The sequence below is a fragment of the Stegodyphus dumicola genome, chromosome 9, assembly GCF_044657685.1.
Source record: "Stegodyphus dumicola isolate Sdum_Otavi_A_Nest chromosome 9, ASM4465768v1".
In the NCBI taxonomy this organism is placed as follows: domain Eukaryota; kingdom Metazoa; phylum Arthropoda; class Arachnida; order Araneae; family Eresidae; genus Stegodyphus; species Stegodyphus dumicola.
Genome location: NC_140776.1, coordinates 56,120,828 through 56,129,192, shown reverse-complemented (window position 1 = coordinate 56,129,192; position 8,365 = coordinate 56,120,828).

Genomic DNA, 8,365 nt, shown 5'->3' with positions numbered 1-8,365 from the left:
ATTTTTAGCCATACACATAATTTCTAATTTAATATCTACACGTGTAACAGACGGCATGAGTCATTCTTAAAACTGAGCATCTGCTGTAGGTCATGTGATGCGAGATTCGCTAAAATATAAACATTCTTTTTTCTTGGAGGTCATGTGACACACAACTTTAGAGTGAGGACTTGGAAAGCTTCGCGCGAGTTATGTAGCTAAACAAACTCTGTTACTCTTTTATTTCTTTTGTGTGTTAATTCATAAATAAATTGGTGTTCGTCATACTTGTCTTAATTTTTAATCCCGAGATTTTTTAAAAATGAAAATGTGTGGTTATACACGTAATTTAAGCATAACTTTTCAGTAGCCGAGAAGTACCCCTGGATCAGCTAATTGTTGGTCACTCTGGGTATAATTATTGGTCAGCATTCTCTTTGATGCAAGAGCCGTTAGTTTTCATTTATTTCATTAAACAAAATTGTAACCACAACTAAATTACGTGTAAAAAGTCATTTTTATCTTATAATCGAAAAACAAAAGATTAAATTTCTAATTTAATATTGGACTGTATTGCATAATATACAGTACGGACTGTATTGCATCGTCTGGGAGACATGCACTGTATTAACAATCATACCAACCATGTAATACTGTTTTTTTTTTTTTTTTTTTTTTGCAAATGGGTTTTTTTCTGTCATTTGCTCCAGGGAGAAAAAATCGCTAATTTTTTTAATAATATCAAACATATAGCATCGGTTTTTGCTCTTTACCTTTTGTTTAATAAATAAGCTTTACAAACAAGTCAAATTTGTTTTGCTTCAAACTCTTCCTTTGCCTGATTTTGCATTATCCTTAATTTATGAACATGAGTTCAAAATAAAATCCCCGGAGCAAAGTTCCAAATATTGTAATGCGAAATTTCTTCATAATTTTTGCAAGTGTTGCCAGTCGTGAGAATAGTTCTATAAATAGAAATCATATAAAAAATACTTAAGAAGTACAAATGTTTAGAATGGCAATATAAAGGATCATCTGAAAGTTCAAATAATAACCAATCTGAAAATATCAGTGAAGCAGAAGTACCAAATTAAAATAAGACGTACGCTCAGAAAACAAGTAGCATCACAAATAATTTGTAATCACACTAAACGCTTCAGTTCCTTATCAGTATTAACAGAGTTTTTTTTAGATGCAAAAATTAGTGAGAGATGATAAATCCTCCAGACGATCTTCCTCCAGCTTTTCAGTAAACGGTCAAATCCAAAATATATACAGATTTAAAAAAGATAGCTCGATAACGCCAATGTATACTAATATGGATAGTGATAGAAGGCCAATATGGATAGTTATGTACTTGATATGAATAATACCAACATCAACTTCTCACTTTTGGAAGATCAGAGCTACTGTGTATCAGAAGCCAGTCATTTCAGGCTTGGTAACTCTACTGCACCATCAACCATAACGGCAGCAGCATCAGAGAAACTCTATAGCCAGACTCAAAAGAGTCTTAAACAGGCAAATGTATCAAGATTAAAGTGTTATATCAACTGATCTAATCAAACCACGTAAAATACAGAACTGTAGCATCCATACAATTTCGGAAGTTCCCAACACATTAGCATACGAACAACAGCTTTGTGAAAATATCATCATATAAACAGGATAATTAGATCATCATCAAATAGAGAAGACCCATAATCACACTCGTGTTGTAAACGTCAACAGCCTAATGGATAATATTCTTGATTATATGGAACGAAATAGAGGCAGGTATATGCTTACCTGTGCAGATTCTACAACTCTCAGAAAATGCGTAGCCGAAATATGAATTATTCTCAGTGAGCAGGAGATAACAAGAAGACAGGAGAAAGTTTTAAAAGAGCTCAGCGATTGTTCAGAAAATACACATTTAGAGTCTAATGTACCAGTAACATGTTTAGAAATAGTAGAGAAAGGCTGCTTGATCCAGGCAGCAATAACTCCACTACTACGACCCGCAATTCGTTAGTTACTGACTGAAACAACTGACTGGTGTGAATTCAAATTGCTATAGTATGCAAATGATATAGTCCTACACTTTGCAAAATAACTCTCCAAGCAGTAGCTTAGTTAAAAAGGTGCGTCCGCCCACCAGGGACACATTTTTGATGGCGGCAGTTCCATTTCCTGTGACGCATTTTTTGGAGCGTCAGTTTTCACGGGAAACATGTTGCAGCGGTTACATGCTCTCTGAATGATTACATGCTCTGAAAGCTTTAGTTTTACAGAGCATATCTATCTCCTTGTTACTAAGGTGAATAGTGCCTTCTTATTTTTGTGATAGGGAAAGTTGGTGTCTAAATCCTGAGTTATGAGATTTGTTGTTTCAGTGAGTAACTAACGAATTGCGCGTCGTAGTAGTGGAGTTATTGCTGCCTGGATCAAGCAGCCTTTCTCTACTATTTCTAAACATGTTACTGGTACATTAGACTCTAAATGTGTATTTTCTGAACAAGCGCTGAGCTCTTTTAAAACTTTCTCCTGTCTTCTTGTTATCTCCTGCTCACTGAGAATAATTCATATTTCGGCTACGCATTTTCTGAGAGTTGTAGAATCTGCACAGGTAAGCATGTACCTGCCTCTATTTCGTTCCATATAATCAAGAATATTATCCATTAGGCTGTTGACGTTTACAACACGAGTGTGATTATGGGTCTTCTCTATTTGATGATGATCTAATTATCCTGTTTATATGATGATATTTTCACAAAGCTGTTGTTCGTATGCTAATGTGTTGGGAACTTCCGAAATTGTATGGATGCTACAGTTCTGTATTTTACGTGGTTTTATTAGATCAGTTGATATAACACTTTAATCTTGATACATTTGCCTGTTTAAGACTCTTTTGAGTCTGGCTATAGAGTTTCTCTGATGCTGCTGCCGTTATGGTTGATGGTGCAGTAGAGTTACCAAGCCTGAAATGACTGGCTTCTGATACACAGTAGCTCTGATCTTCCAAAAGTGAGAAGTTGATGTTGGTATTATTCATATCAAGTACATAACTATCCATATTGGCCTTCTATCACTATCCATATTAGTATACATTGGCGTTATCGAGCTATCTTTTTTAAATCTGTATATATTTTGGATTTGACCGTTTACTGAAAAGCTGGAGGAAGATCGTCTGGAGGATTTATCATCTCTCACTAATTTTTGCATCTAAAAAAAACTCTGTTAATACTGATAAGGAACTGCAGCGTTTAGTGTGATTACAAATTATTTGTGATGCTACTTGTTTTCTGAGCGTACGTCTTATTTTAATTTGGTACTTCTGCTTCACTGATATTTTCAGATTGGTTATTATTTGAACTTTTAGATGATCCTTTATATCGCCATTCTAAACATTTGTACTTCTTAAGTATTTTTTATATGATTTTTATTTATAAAACTATTCTCACGACTGGCAACACTTGCAAAAATTATGAAGAAATTTCGCATTACAATATTTGGAACTTTGCTCCGGGGATTTTATTTTGCACTCATGTCCATAAATTAAGGATAATGCAAAATCAGGCAAAGGAAGAGTTTGAAGCAAAACAAATTTGACTTATTTGTAAAGCTTATTTATTAAACAAAAGGTAAAGAGCAAAAACCGATGCTATATGTTTGATATTATTAAAAAATATTAGCAATTTTTTCTCCCTGGAGCAAATTACAGAAAAAAAAACTATTTACAAAAAAAAAAAAAAAAAAAATATTACGTGGTTGGTATGATTGTTAATACTGTGTATGTCTCCGAGACGATGCAATACAGTCCGTACAACGCCTAGGCATGGTGAGTATCAAACGGGTGTTATCCTCCGATTGAAGGCATTCGCATACGATGTTTGCACGGGGAGGACGGACGTTGTCATCCATAAACACAAATTGTGCGCCCTCGGCGCCCCGAAACAAATGTACATGTTGTTCCAGAATGTTTTTCCAGTAACTCCCAAATACCGGTCCTCATTCGGCGTTGTAACTCTGGGGCGACCTGTGCTGTAACGTCTACTCACATTACCATCATCTTGGAATCGTTGCCGAAGCCTGGAGATGACACTTTGGGCAATTCCAAGTTCGTCTGATACTTCCAGTTGGGTACGCCCACATTCCAGATGGCCGATAATTCTACCAGTAAAAATCATCCAAATGCGTCTTTTGTATCATAACTATTCGGTTATTGAAATGAAATGCCTATAAAGCGCCTGCAAACAATTTTACTTCTTTGCCTGTATTCCTTATATATCACTCTCTTACACTCTCGTCATTGTGACGTACCATCGGTGTCATCTGGTTACTTCCTGAAATTTGCATATGATTCTTGAAGATGTGTGTAGTGATTTTACAGGTGATATATTTATTTTAGATTTCGATTTCCGCGTTATTCCGAATTATCCTTACTTTATTAACATGAGTGTAGAATGAACTGCAAAAATTTAAAAGGCCACCCTTCTGCGTTCCTTCTTAATTCCCCTTAGCAATGACGGAAATAAGTCCCTGAATTACTTCTCTCTTAACGAAGAATTTTTCCTTATTAATATGACCGTGATGTTGATTTAGTTGAAATTCATAATTTTCATTCAAGAAAATTTAGCTTTTTGGTTTATTCACCAGTTGGGTATGTATAGTGCAGACTCCCCGGCACAAAACTAAAATCTCACCTCAAAGGTCAATACACAATATGAATGAAAAGAATCAGAAAACCTTAACCATAGACTTAGCAGTATTCTAAAAGATGATGAGTTCTTCAAAGAAATAATGCAGCTGTATGAACGTTCCAAATATAGACCACCGTATACGGAAGAAATTCATCATGAAATTTAAATATGCCGAATGTTTTTTAAGTAACGATTTTGGGCAAAATTAGTCCCAAAATCTTGATTGGCTTCCTGTGTATTTATACAAATTTACAACAATATCATTTAAACCATTATAAAATCTTTCCTTTAATAATAGTAATGTTCAAAGCAAATTAAAAAGAAAGCCGGTTTGATATTAGAAACGTCCTTATCGGAGGCTTTCCGAATTATTTTACCAGTACGTTACGCAAAGGTGCATTTATTATTCTCTTTCCTTGATGCATGTTCTAACTGCATGAAGTGTAAAGTCTTTAATTTATTCTTGTATGCAAACTTCCGCGCAGCCAAAGCTATCATTTGATAGAACATAAGAATTTTTTAATTCCTCTTTCAAATTTAATCGCTCTGTAATTAATAAATAAATTTAGCAATTCCAGAACAATAAAAGCATAAATGAACGAATTAAATCTTTATTTTTTAATAATCTGGTAATTTATTATTTTTAATAATACAGTTTTAAACACAATTACTGTACAATATCTCTAGCTGATGATTTTTATAATTATCTGCAGTATCCTTGTGAGATTCTAACCTGTGTACTTTTAAGTTAAAGTTGAAGAATCTTAAGAACTGATAAGCGAATGATCGCTTGAATTCGTCAGACAGAGAACAAAACGTACGAAGTGTGAAATTACCCTTTATTATTCCAATAAATTTAACAGAACTCCTTCCTGGAGTTTTACAATAAAGCCTCCACTCGGGCTTGAACTTAGGAAACTAAGAACTAAACTAATCTTAACTAAAAAAGAAATAGCCGAAGCTATCAAGATTCTAACAGAGTTGGTCCCTTAACGCTAAATAACGGCGAAGCTATCAACGGCCTAAAATACGGCCGAGCGTAATAATGGCTTAAGAGAGAGTAGCCTAAAATGCCGGACGCGCGCTAATCAGAACCACTAGTTCTCTCTAACGAAGTCAGTAGAACTTCACAGTTAAATACTTATCTTCATTTGTATTCAAACGAGATTCGAAAAATACATTCTCGCCGGAAGTTGTAAGCTTGAAATTAAGAAAAGAGAACAGTAACTTTAACTCAAAATTTAACTGTTAGATAAATTAACATAATCCTTACATCATTTTAACTGTTTCTAGCAGTTTCTAGCAATCTAGCAACCATATACTATAACGTATCAGATACAGAAACTCTTTCTGTGTAAGAATCACAACCATTCTGCAGTTGTCTTTGGTAACTAAAATGCTTTCAAAAATTACAAAGAAATAAAGTTACATTTTATACACTATATAGGTATGGTATTAAGCCTAATGTCATTACAGAAAATAATTCCATAGTCCTAATTATGTTAGTCGTTTCTTGCTTTAAATATAAGTAATTATCATTGTATTTTCTTGTTTTCTTTTACACAAATACAAAATACATAAAATTGTTTTATGATAACATCGTATTTTCGCTATATAGCTTCTTAAAAAGACGAATTTTTAAAGTTTCCTTAACGTGAATGAAACCGTACTACTATATACATAAAATAAGTTATTTGTGCATTTTAAAGTATGAAATATACATTCAACATTTTTTTCATTTATGAAACCAGATCCAAGTTGTAAAATATCTTCTATAAAATGTATTTCTTCACAACTCTTGAATAATTTGCTGTGCTTTTGTTAACTTTTTGCTTTGGAAAGCATTACAACGTTTTTGACCTTCACCTTGAACATAAAAGAATGACTTTCTATTCATCTGGTAATGACAGTGATGACAGAATAGTGGAAACATGAAAAGCTATTAGAGAATGATGTTATTAAATGTTTACCATGAATAATTGCAGAGTTCTCTCGGTCAACACAGAACTCGTTTTATAAAAGCTCATTATTTCGATGCATCTTTGGAATATTGATTATTTTTCCTGACCTTGAGAAAACGGAATTTTGAATTGAATGCCTATTTTGTACACACAAAGCGTGATTGCAAAAATGATGCTAATTGTATAAAGTCTGAGTAAAATTCTACTCCGTTTAATTATTTGGTAATTGCAACTAAAACAAAATGTAGTTTTGCGCAAATATTGGCATTAAATTGAAATTGAAAGTAATATTTGTACAGAAATGTAGTGCCGTGAAGGCATTTTATACTGAAATAAGGCGAATTCGTATATCATAAAAGGAAAAATATTTCGACATGATGCACATATTAAATTTAAATATATAGCAGTAATTTCTGAAGTGAATAATGTTGTTATCTTACCGTCATTTAAATTGTCGTCATATGCAGCAAGTGGTCAGTAGGCTTGAGGCCAGTCAAACGCAGTTGAATATATCTAAAAAGTTAAGTATTCCTCAAGAAGTATCTCGAGAATCTAAAACCGCTTCTGGAAGAGTAGGAAACAGTAAGATGAAAGCAACTACGAATCCATTTTAATATTTAAGGACGTCGACGAAGACATTTTAATATTTAAAGGTGCTGGTTTTCGAAATGCATTCACGAAAGAGAAAATTAAATGAATATTTAAAATGTTTTCAGAATTTTCTCCTAGCACAAAAGCTATTGAGAAAAATTATTCGAACAGAGAAGTAAAGAAGTATATACCAATGTACTGCGCGTATCCCCTTGCTGTGTAGACATGCGACATGCGACGGGGGACGTGGGCACCACCCCTTTACCGTCGGTTAATTGGTGTAGCGCCACGTCCACCAATATCTAGAGTTGAACCTTGAGTCTTTCAAAAGAGCAATTACATGGCCATACAAGGGCTGTTAATATTTAGTATTACATTCTTGTTTGCTGGTTAACATATTCTATGGATAACGTGATTTACAGAGTTACATACTGACTTTGTCTCTCATTTCCGGCATACTCGTACAATGCATATGCATTACCTGAATTACATTAATCTTACATTGTGTTGGATTACTTTTGTGTACAGTTACAGTTTTTAGCTGTACATTTAAATAAATATACCTACATTACTTGTAGATTGCATATAAATACAGTTTGCATGTACAGTTACATATGCCAATATTACATGTGCCTTGCGTTACATTATTTTTATATACATACATAGTCAGGCACGCCTGCTTCACATATTACTTAATTTTACCTACACTGCTTAACCTTAGGTTACATATACTTGCAGTTGCATATAGATACATGCAGATACATTCTGATTAATTTTTTAGATACAAATATTTACAAACATAATAGTCTTACAGGTTACTTACATTACATGTTATTTGGGTACTTATTGCATAATTTTCCAGTACATGAAATAGACATTCCAATACATACATTGCTTTGCGTTAGACATCCTATATCCCTTATTCATAATACAAAACATATATGTTATACTCTTACATATAGTCTTAATTACCCTCAGTCTCCCGTATTGCTTTGACCTTCCTCTATACAGAGCGTATAAAACTGGCGCCCTGGTCAGCAAAGTTGCCCAGATCTCTTTCCCACTGAGAACATCTGGTCATGGATTGCCGAGACACTGCCAATGCACCACTCTCCAGTCACTATGATTGATGAACTCTGCCACAGATTTGAA